General features: G+C 40.1%; 1 long non-coding RNA gene across 2 annotated transcripts in view; it reads left to right on the top strand.

The window, feature by feature from the left end:
- LOC119521696 overlaps positions 1-12,016 on the top strand; it is a 385,052-nt gene that overhangs the window by 226,216 nt on the left and 146,820 nt on the right. Inside the window, exon 3 of one of the 2 annotated variants that reach the window (XR_005214400.1) lies at positions 8,007-8,201. This is a non-coding gene — a long non-coding RNA (uncharacterized LOC119521696). Of the gene's footprint in view, positions 1-8,006; positions 8,474-12,016 lie in introns of both variants that reach the window. The other variant, XR_005214399.1, reaches the window with a different exon arrangement.

The following is a 12,016-nucleotide window of genomic DNA, read 5'->3' as shown; positions in this document are numbered from 1 at the left end:
CAACCTAAGCTGTCAAGCCGACCTCAAATATGGGAAGCTATGACACACACATCTTACCAATATCCTTCCTTCCTTCAGTTTCTTTTTTTCTTTCTATTCTGTTCTTTACTGAAAAGGTCAGATTTTCCATTTCCTCTTCTCCTAAAAAGGATGTCTGCTTGTTATGTTCTTTCTTGCTAGAAGAGCTAAGCCTTATTGCCTTGTCTTTGATGGTAGATTGTGTGCAGGAAGAGAATGAGGCTTACCAATGAAAGGGGTACACATCAGAGTATTTGCAAAATGCTGTCCCTGTGGTACTTCCTCTGTGGGGGAGCCTGTGGGAGCTTTACAGAACAATTAAGACTTAAATTGAGACTTGAGGGATAAGTTTGAATTTTCTTAAGTAGATAAGGATATGAGAAGCACTCCAAGCTAAAGAACAAGCATTTTTTCAAGTCATGGAAGCACGTAAATTTGGCAAGTTCAGGAAAAAGAACTTGCCAAACTTTTGGCCTCTGTTATTTTAGAAAGTTATGGACAAGAGTCATTTTGTTGTTGGTGATAGGAATAAACTGGTCAGCACAACTGAGCTGAAAATGGGCTGTGGCCTGTGCAGTTGTCTGTCTTCTTTCCAAAGAGTACCTTAAAAATGACAGAATAGGGATAGTGATAATAATAACAACAACATAATAATAACAAAAAAATGCATGACAAAATGTAGGAATTGCCTTTCTGAACCTACCATTTACTTTTTTTAAAAAATACTTTTCTTTTATTGTGAATTTTAACATATATACATAACAGTGATAACTTTTAAGGTGCAATTCAACAAGTAGTTAGAGAACGAACTTCAAAGAATGTCATGGGTCACAATTCCACAACTTCGGCCATTTCCATTATTAGTAAAATATGCATACAGAAAGGTGTTAACTTTTGACGTACAGCTCAACAAGCAGTTATATAGGTAATTTCAAAAATTGTTAAGGTTTACAGTTCCAGTTTCAGTTCTTTCCTTGTTATGCAATATATGATATATACAGAAAGTTGAAGCCTTTCAAAGCACAATTCAATGAGTTGCAAATTTCAAAGGATGTTAAAGGCTACAGTTACACCATGTCTATCATTTACTTTTTAATTTTAGTTCCTGGGCTAAATCTGGAGGAAACAAACAATCATTAGTAGAAGAAGGGTGAGTGAGTTTTCCCTCTTGGAATCCTGGTTGCTCATTTGCATCTACTACTCTCTCCCTCAGCCCCTCTATCAAGGAATTAACACCAATCGGTAGTTCTCAAGTCTCAAGCTCTGGGGTTCTGTCCTTACCTGTCTTCTCAGCCAGAACCATCGAACTAATAGTCATTTCCCAAAGCTCGCTTTGTATATCCTATCTTCAAATCTGCAGCCCTGTGCTGCCTGTTGCTATTCTGTTCCCTGTAGTCCCTCCTGGCTTCACAGCCCCCTCTCCAACCTGGTCAGGTGCCTCAACCTCCCTAGTGTGCTGGTACACCTGTGTTCTGGACTTCCATCCAAGCCTTACATGCCTACCTGGGTATAATAGTCAGGGTTCTCTAGGAAAACAGAACCAAGAGGGGATATCTCTAAATATGAGATTTTATAAAAGTGTCTCATGCAACTGTGGGGATGTATGAGTCCAGATTCCATAGGGCAGGCTCCAAACTGGCAACTCCAATTAAGGTGTTCGATGAACTCCTCAGGAAATGCGTCCTGGCTAGCCAAAGAAGAAGTGAAGGTCCGCTCTCTTTCTTCCTTAATAGTCTTCAACTGACTGGATTAAATCCAGCTGATTGAATTCTCTCATTGTGGAAGACACGCCCTTTGTTGATGTGATCAGTCACAACTGCGGTCAATTGACTGATGATTTAGTAAACCAGCCTCAAATGTCCTTGCAGTCATGGTTAGGCCAGTGCTTGCTTGACCAGACACCTGGACACCATCACCTGGCCAAGTTGACACATGAACCCAACCATCACACTGGGACTCTACTTCCTGCTTCTTTGCCACCAAGTATTGTTATACAGAGTCACAAAAAATGTGAAACTGAGTTTCCTATGCATTCATTTGAAACATTCACACAGGAACTAGGAGTATTTTTTTTTTTTATTAAATTCAGTTTTATTGAAATACATTCACACACTATGCAATCATCCATGATATACAATCCACTGTCCACAGTATGATAATAGTTATGCGTTCATCACCACAATCTATCTCTGAACATTTTCCTTACATCAGAAAGAACCAGAACAAGAATAAAAAGTAAAAGTGAAAAAAGAACACCCAAATCATCCCCCCATCCCACCCCATTTGTCCTTTAGTTTTTATCCCCATTTTTCTACTCATCCATACACTAGATAAAGGGGATGTGATCCACAAGGTCTTCACAATCACACTGTCACCCCTTGTAATCTACATTATTATATAATTGTCTTCAGGAGTCCAGACTGCTGGGTTGGAGTTTGGTAGTTTCAGGTATTTACTTCTAGCTATTCCAATACATTAAAGCCTAAGAGGTGTTATCTATATAGTGCATAAGAATGTCCACCAGAGTGACCTCTCGACTCTATTTGGAATCTCTCAGCCACTGAAACTATTTCGTCTCATTTTGCGTCCCCCTTTTGGTCAAGAAGATACTCTCAGTCCCACAATGCCGGGTCCACATTCATCCCCAGGAGTCATACTCTGCGTTGCCAGGGAGATTTACACCCCTGGGAGTCGGGTCCCACGTAGGGGGGAGGGCAGCGAGTTCACCTGTCGAGATGGCTCAGTTAGAGAGAGAGAGGGCCACATCTGAGCAACAAAGAGGTACTCAGGGGGAGACTCTTAGGCACCATTACATACAACTTTAGACTCTCCTTTGTGGTAATGAGCTTCATAAGGGCAAGTCCCATGCTCGAGGGCTCAGCACATCAAACCGCCAGTCCCAATGTTTGTGACAACATCAACACCAGTCCAGGTGAGGATGTCCAACACATCCGCACCTTGCCCCAGATCCTCGGGGCTGGGGAGGGGGAGGCTGTAAATATGTTTTTTTATTATCTGCCCAAATTACTCTAGGATGTGTTGCTATTTCACTCCAGCCTATACTAACCTACCGTATCTCACTTCCTATTCAAAGTTAGGAGTATTTTTTAAGTTAGACTCTTATTTTTCTTGAATTCTCAATCCAGTTCTCTTCAAGCACCCATAGGAAATGACCTTGACTCAACTTTAATGAGAAGAGTGTTCCCATTCAAATTCAACTCACTCCGATGTCCTTCCTCTCTACTAAGCTGTTTGTATTTTCTCCTGTCATTTCCTTCTCCTTTCCTACCTCAGGGGAAGAATGGCCCTTCACTCGTCCACACGCCTGCCTGTGCTGTGAGTCAAGTACCCTTCTACTTTCTCACACACCTGAAACCATCAGTTTTCTATACTTTTAACTCATCTAAGCTTGTTTCTTCATCCTCTCTTTCCAAGAGCTGTTTGTTCTCTGTCTTTTGCTGTATTAAGACTTCCCAGTCTTGAAACAAATCTTCTCTACCCCCATTAGTAACTTTTTAAATCCTCTTTCTTTTACCATTAAAAAATTTTAATAAGTAGCTTACATTTCCTGTTTCTTTTTCTATACTCCTCACTCTATCCCTTAAACATTGGTTTCTGCTTCTAATATTCTATTGAAACGCTTTCTGGAAGGTCATCAGTGACCTCTAACTTCTCAAATCCAGGGATCCTTTCTTCGGTATAATTTCCGTTGTTCTAGCATTTGGTATTGTTAATTAACTTCTCCAGCCTAAAACCCTCTCTCTCTTTATTTCCGTGACAACTCATTTTGTTGGTTCTCCCCATTTTGGCTTCTAGCTCTAGGTTTCCCTTTTCTTCTTTTACTCTTTTTTCTTTCCTTGTTTTCTTCCACAAAGGTAAACATCTGTCATTTATAAAATTATCATTGCTACGTTATGCTCTCTGATGCTTCCTTCTGTAACACTAATACACCTTTTGTTGGCATTGTTCCAAGAGCTTTCCATACATTGACATAGTTAACGATCACCATGACCCCATGTGGCAGACGCTATCACTATGACCATTTCTCACATGAGGCTACTGAGGTACTGAGAGGTTAAATGATTGACCAAGTTTACAGGACTGGTACATGGCAGAGCTGGGATTCAAACCCAGACATTCTGACAACAGAATCTAAGTTCTTAATCATCCTTAATCACCTTTTCTGCTCCCTCTCCAAGTTTTCTGGGCTCTCTCCCCTACTACCATGGCTTCAACTGTCATGCTCAGTGGGTGTCTAGGACCTGTGCCCTTTCTTCTCTCTAGTCTCACACTACCGCCCGAACAGTGCAACTTTGATACCTGTTGACATCCCCAAACAAGTCCCATCAAGTATGTGTATTTTTTTCTGCCTAACAATCTCCCCCACCTGCCATCTCTGTTTTTTCCTAGTGGGCTCACCTGGTCCTACACTTGACATTTATCATTGATGTTCCTATCTCCAATCACCCCTGTAGATCCTATCTCCTTCACATTGCATCTTCTGCTGTTACTCCACCTCACTGTCCATACTTATTTTCCTTCCAGGTGTCCTCTATGCCAGTTTCCCGTCCACATAGATGATGATCTATAGTGTATGGATAAAATATTTCTTGTAGAGTGGACTGTTCTGTCAAATGCTTCCATGTTTGATATGTCACCAAAGTGTTGCTCTTTTCTTAATGCCCTTTTTATTCAACTCTATGTGTCTTTTAGCAAGAGCCTTAGCTGGCCCAGGCCTTGGGCACAAGTATCTACAGCTTTGAAAAGTAATATTCCATCTACCTCTACAGAAAGATGCACACAACTTTGTGAGTTAGTTTCCAATTGGTTGAAGCAAACTGATTCTATTTGATTGGGAGGGGATTGAGTACGACACTTTCACGTGAGATGGGGTTGGTGGGTGGGTCTATGGCAGGTCAGAAGAGACCACTGCTGAGAAGGAACCAAGGCAGTGGTGATGATGAAGGACAAATGGATGGAAAATGCAGCAAACACTGATTTTGGGGAACTGGTCCTGGCTTCTGCTCTCAGACCCTGTCTTGCTCAGTATGCTGTATCCTGAGTTTTACTTCTCCAGCTTTATGATTTAAACACATGAATTTCCTGCTCTGTATTCAGAACCTGGTTTTTAAGTGCATAGGTTTGTTTTTTTTTTTAATTCCATTTTATTGAGATATACTCACATATCATACAGTCATTCATGGTGTACAATCATAGTACCATCTTATAGTTGTGCATTCATCACCCCAATCTATTTTGAACATTTTCTTACACCAGAAAGAATCAGAATAAGAATAAAAAATAAAAATAAAAAAGAACACCCAAATCATCCTCCCCATCCCACCCTATTTTTCATTTAGTTTTTGTCCCCATTTTTCTACCCATCCATCCATACACTGGATAAAGGGAGTGCGATCCACGGGTTTTCACAATCACACTGTCACCCCTTGTAATCTACATTGTTATACAATCGTCTTCAAGAGTCAAGGCTACTGGGTTGGAATTTGGTACTTTCAGGCATTTGCTTCTAGCTATTCCAATATATTAAAACCTAAAAAGTGTTATCTATATAGTGCATAAGAATGTCTACCAGAGTGACCTCTTGACTCCATTTGAAATCTCTCAGCCACTGAAGCTTTATTTCATTTCATTTCGCATCCCCATTTTGGTCAAGAAGATATTCTCAACCCCATGATGCCGGGTCCAGATTCATCCCTGGGAGTCAGCCTGTGTTGCCAGGGAGATTTACACCCCTGGGAGTCAGGTCCCATGTAGGGGGGAGGGCAGCAAGATCACCCGCCAAAGTGGCTTAATCAGAGAGGGCCACATCTGAGCAACAGAGAGGCACAATTATAAGCAGGTTTAACCTCTCCTTTGCAGTAACAAGCTTCATAGGGGCAAGCCCCAAGACAGAGGGCTCAGCACATCAAACCGTCAGTCCCCAGTGTTTGTGAGAACATCAGCAACAATCCAGGTGAGGAAGTCCAACATCTCCGCATCCTCCCCCAGCTCCTCAGGGGTTCCCAAATATATAGTTTGATTCTCCACCCAAACTACTTTAGGATGTGTTGCTTTTTCACTCTAATCTATGCAGACCTACCATAGCTCACTTCCTATTCAAATTTCCATGTAACTGTAGTGTTTGAACAAACTGACTAAAGTTATATTGTTTAGAAAATATAGATCCTACACCAAATAAACATCTCTTTCCTTGGTCTCACATGGAAATTAAAGTTTGAACACAGTCAGTTTCAACCTTTACCCTTTGGCCCAATTTGCTCTAGTCTTAACTAGATCTGCTTTATTCATATCTCTAATTGAAGTCTGGGCTCTATTTCAGCTTTGCTTTTTTTTTTTTTAACAGTTGCTGTATGCATTAATACTGATATTCATATCTGCCGAGCTGTAGCTCTGAGTTTCACGTGTCACAAAGATACCCAATGTTCCAGAGACCAATCAGGTTACACACAAAGAAATCAGCATCTCAGCGTTTGGAGATAGCTGTTACAATTCAGGAATAGATGTGACTGCTGTAAGAGCTTACAGTCTAGGGACCATTTCAATAATCATTTCCCTGTTAGGCTGTGCTCTAAGATTCGATTCTGACTTTACACATTGTAGTTAGTCCATATTGGTGAGGCATTCTAGTGTTTGCCTTGGTTTCTGGCGTACTTCACTCAACATGCTGTCTACAGGATCCATTCACCTCTTTGCCTGCCTCATAGCTTCGCTCCTTCTCGTAGTTGCTCAATATTCCATTGTATGCACAGTTCACCATTCTGTTCCTCAGTCATTGTACACTTAGACCACCTCCACCCATTGCAAATCATGAATAATGCCTCCATAAACACCAGTGAAGTGCATAGGTTTTTAAGCTCAAAAAAGGTAACTTTTTAAATTAAAGATTTTGTTTTCAATGAATGATACATAAAACAGACCTATATCAGGGTCGGAGGGCCTGAGTTGCCCTGCCCAGCTCTTGCATCCTCCCCTTGGCAGCATCTGGAGAAGCCCTGGGGAGAAAGAACATGGGTCTTGAGCTGGAAGTTGTAGGAATGGGGTCTGGTTCCTTGGTGACCTTGGGTGAAGCATGTAATCACCAGGAACCTTAGTTTCCTCATTAAAAATTTATTATTATTATTAAATAATATTTGCCTTACCTGTCTTATAGGTAAGATTCTTTTTTTAAAAAAAAATATGAAAAAAAGTATAAATTGTCCATAAAGCAGAAATGGATTTACACATGTCAATTGCTGCTGTAAACAGATTACCAGAACTTCCCTGGATTTGGTCAATATTTGCTCCCTTTTTTAAGGCATTTTTTTTTTATTGTGAACTTTAACATGTACACATAACAGTGATAGCTTTCAAAGTACGATTTAACAAACAATTAGAGAACAGATTTCAAAGAATGTCATGGATCACAGTTCCACAACTTCAGCTATTTCCATTATTGTAATATTTGCTCCTTTTAAAAACAGTTTTAATAAATGAATGAATGCCTAAAATTAATTTTAGCCACTGTACGTCTTTCCCATTTTGGCTCCCTTAGTAAACAATTCCCAAGGTTATTGTATCAAGCAAAAACAATACAAATGTAAATAGCAAAACCTCATTCTTGTTTAATGAGAAATGGGTACGCATTCTGGAGTATGGTGAACTATAGCTGTGGAATGCTTTGAAAGTATATTGTTGACTAGAAAAAAAAAGCTTTATATTTGTTCTCATTTTTCATGTTCTATATCTGAGAGTTAGTAGGAAAAATGCCCCCCAATTAAGGTAATGTGGGTTGATTTCTGTATTTAGCCCTTTCTGCCCTGCAATAGAATTCACTTGGTGAATGCATTTTGCATGATTTTTTCATAGAGCATGCTGTACTTAATAGCATCTGGCACATCTTGGAGAGCCCCATTGCATATCATGAGATGTTTAAATTGTCTTGAATACTTTATAGAAGCAATTTCCATCCTGTTGTGTTCTTTTTGCAGATGGTGATCTGAAACAGTTAACCGTGAGAATGCTCTTCACTTTACTTATTTGTAACTGATCACTGTTGCAGATGAAGAAGCAACATTTATGAATCACTGCTTCTATTTCCCAATTTTGAGACTGGCTTCTCCTTAGATGATACCCCTGATTTCATGTTAAGATCCCTCGTGCCAGATGGAAGCTCACATTTGCAGGTGTGTATTTGATTTGTGCCTGTAAAAGTCAAATAGAGTGCTCAATTTAATAATGACTGGGACCTATGGAGACCAATGAACTCTATTTTTAATGTAATGGAACCAACACAAAAACTGTTTGAAGAATGCGTCTGTCTTGCCCAATTTCAAATACCCATGAGCACTCGCTTATTCAAAGTGGTTGCCTCTTTGGGGGTAGCACTGCTAATGAGACAGTTCCTGCTCTCGAGTATTATGTAATCAAGCAGGGAGGAGTCATTCAACAATGACAGGTATGTATTCAATGTCTCCTATGTGCCAGGCATTGTATTATTCAAGGTGGTGTGACTGTATTTTATTTAGACTGTCTCAGGGTCACTCACAAAACCTTCCAATTTGAATCTTTAAGGGAGAATAATAAAGACTTTGAAAGTCACTCTGATGAACCTAATGGCTGTTAGTTGTCCAGTGCCCCACCAAAAAAGACTATTTTGGTAAACTGGGCATCCTGGTTAGTAAGCCAGGTGCTATACTTTAACACTCTCACCAGTCATTTACCAAAAACATCTCGAACTTTCTGCTTTCAAGATGCAGAGGCTAATGTTTTGATCTAAGGAAGATAAATAAAACCAATTTAGGGAACTTAGCTTCTAATTCATTTACAGGAATGTGGAGATTTACATTTTAATCACGGGCTCTTTAAATCTGTTACAAATATAGACACATGCAAAGTTAAGTGCCAAGCTGCTTTTTATGGGTAAAGTGTAACCAAAACATAACAAAATTGATTGCAAAATACCCAAACACACACATGCGCGTGTGCACACAAAGACACACACATATATTTGTATGTGTCTTAAATATCTGCTGTCAGATTCTATAGGGATTCATGCAATTGAGGATGGAGAAGTAAAAAGGTGCCCAGCATTCATTCATTTGTTAGTTCAATCATTTAGTCTTTAAAATCATTTATGTAAATAAATATTCTTGTTCATAGGAAATGTATATGTGAATTATATTATTTGTTCAATGATGTTTGCAACTTGCTCTCATATGTTCAGAAGACAGAGCAATAGATGATTGATGATAGATAGGGACGGAGGGAGAGAGGGAAAGCAAGAAATGGTAAAGTGACAAAATATTAAAGTTGGTTGATCTGGGTATCGGTGGAGGGGGGTTGGGATATGCTGGAGTTCTGTGTATGGGGTTTGTATTATTTTTGCGACTGTTCCTGTAAGTTTGAATTTATTTCAAAATAAAAAGTAAAAAAAAACAAAACCAAAAAAAAAAAAAAAAAACAACCATGTAGACACTAATTCATGTAAGTGTTTGGAGTATCTGTTCTATACTGTGCACTACGTGCTGGGCACAAAAATGAATTAGGCAGCATGCCTGTCCTCGGGTAGCATTAAAAAAATGCTTTAATATGATGTGGTAAGAACTGTTGTAGTGGTAAGTAATGGGTGGAATGGTTTGACAGAAGAAGAGAGCAATGGCTTCTGCTTTGAGGCCTGATGAATCATGGTGGTTGAGTGAAACTTTCTCAGAATAGATGATTGACATGGGCTGAGTCGGCAAGCTCCCGGCAGACAGCAGGTGTGGGAGGGCTTGGGAGGAGGTCATTAAGGTGCAGAGCATATGTGGAGTGAGGTGCATGGAGATGATTGGCTGGAGACAACAGGCATCTACCCCTTATAGACAGAAAAACAGATAAGAGTTTGGACCTTCTACTCTAGGGAGTGAGGGGCCCACAGAGGATTTCAAGCAGGCCAGTGACATAATCATTTTTGTTTTCTAATGATCCCTCTATTAGTAGTGTTGAGAATAGATTCGAAAGGGGAAGTTTGCAGACAAGGGTTCAGATAGGAGATTCTGATCAAAACACGGTAAGTGAAGAGGGGGCAGATGTGAGAGACATTAAGGAGGGAGAATTATGAGGGGGGGCAGACATGAGAGATTTTAAAGGAGGGGACATATAGGGATGTTTTGAGTGGGGGTATGGGGATAAGGGAGGGAATGTACTTAGGATGAATACCAGATTCATCCCAAGGAATGGAGGTGCCCTATTTACCGGGAGAGAGAAAAGTAGAAGAGAAGTGGTATTTTGGGGAAAGTAATGCATTCAGTTTTGTTCTTGTTGAGGTCAAAGTGCTATTGGACTATCTGGGAGGCAAAGTTCTGTAGCCAGTTTTTGCAATGTATAACTCACACTATGATTGTTATTATGATCTCTTCCTTAGATCAAAACTTAATCATGTCCTCCACAAAAGACATGTTCAAGTCTTAATCCACATTCCTGTGGGTGTGAACCTGTTTGTAATTAGGACCTTTGGAGATGGTATTATTAAAATGTGGACTCATGTGAACTGGACCTTTAATGATCCTATTTCAATGAGGCCAAACTGAATCAGGGTGAGCCTCAATCTATAAGACTAGAGTTTCTATAAAGCAGAGGAAATTTGGACACAGTCAGTAGAAGTCAGAAGGAGCCAGAAGGAGAAGCCATGTGATGGGGCAGAGATGCAGGACAAGGATCCCCAAGGATTGCGGCAAGCCAGACCAGAAGGCTACAGACTTGGAGAAAGCTTGGCTTGTTGAGATCTTGATTTTGGACTTCTAGCCTCCAAAACCACGAGACAATACATTCCTGTCGTTTAGGCCAACCCATTGTGTGATATTTGTCACAGCATCCCTGGCAGACTAAGACAACTATGCGTCATTGGAACCTGAAGTTAAATAATCCAATGGAGGAGGTAGTTGTCCACCTTCTAGAATGATATGAGCCTATGCTAACCCGAGCTATCATAGAAGATATTCCCAAAGAGCTGTTCCCACGTGTCTTCCTACCTCCAAGCCCTCTGTATCTCTGCCATTCCCTGAAATCCAGGCCCCAACCCTGGCTAGACTTTTTGGAACATATATTTATTATGTCAACCCCTTTAAAAATCGTTTCATGGCTCTCAGTTTCCTAAGGGATCTATCGTAGACTCCTCATCGTGGCATTTAGGGCACCTCAGGGCTCATATTCTGCACTCCCTTAAACACCAGTGGAGCCTGTCCACTTGGGAGGCTGTCAGTGTGCCTGCGTGCTCAAGCTTCTGAAGTTTTGCCATGTAGGGTCTCCTTGACTTGACCAGGCCTCCCCAGCTGCTATGCAGGGACAATCATACTCAGTCATTCTTAACCTTGACTTCTGCACCACGAGCAATGACTCCATAAAAGGAGTGGATACATGCTGAGGAATGGACCATAGCTGGGAGACCTGGATTCAAGTCTTGTCCTACTCTTTCCAAATCAAGTGATCTAGGACCAGTCACTTAATTTCTTTAAGGCCGTTTTCTTCCTCTGTAAAAAGGAGTTAATAATGCTCTTGCAGTTTTCCCTAGGTAATGGTGCAATTCAGAGTGATAAATAGATGTAAAGTAACTTGTAAATGAAGTGCTTTGTAAATGTATTTTATATGGACATTTCACTTTAGGCAGTGAAATGTCTATTTCTAAATAATAAAACAAAATGAACAATTTATGACATCTCTCATTTGCAAATCTTTTTCTTCCTGAGAAAACTTTGATGAATATATCCTGCAAATAGGAAGGTGCTATCCATCACCAATATAAATGGATCACTTACTTTGTACATGGCGCCATACTAGGTATTGAAAATTTGTCATTTCTTTTCTCTTTTTGGAGATTATGAGTGTTTATATGTCACAACTGACTATGCTAAAAATTATGTTCTCTTGTGTTTCAGAGAAGTTCAGCTTTATCTCAGATTCCACAATGAACTTTTACTTAGGCTTGGCTGCGCTAAAGATAGTTGATACTTTGTTGTACTTT

This window comes from Choloepus didactylus, chromosome 2 (genome assembly GCF_015220235.1).
Source record: "Choloepus didactylus isolate mChoDid1 chromosome 2, mChoDid1.pri, whole genome shotgun sequence".
In the NCBI taxonomy this organism is placed as follows: Eukaryota; Metazoa; Chordata; class Mammalia; order Pilosa; family Megalonychidae; genus Choloepus; species Choloepus didactylus.
Note: the sequence above shows the minus strand (reverse complement) of the source record. Positions and strands in the feature narration are given on the sequence as shown.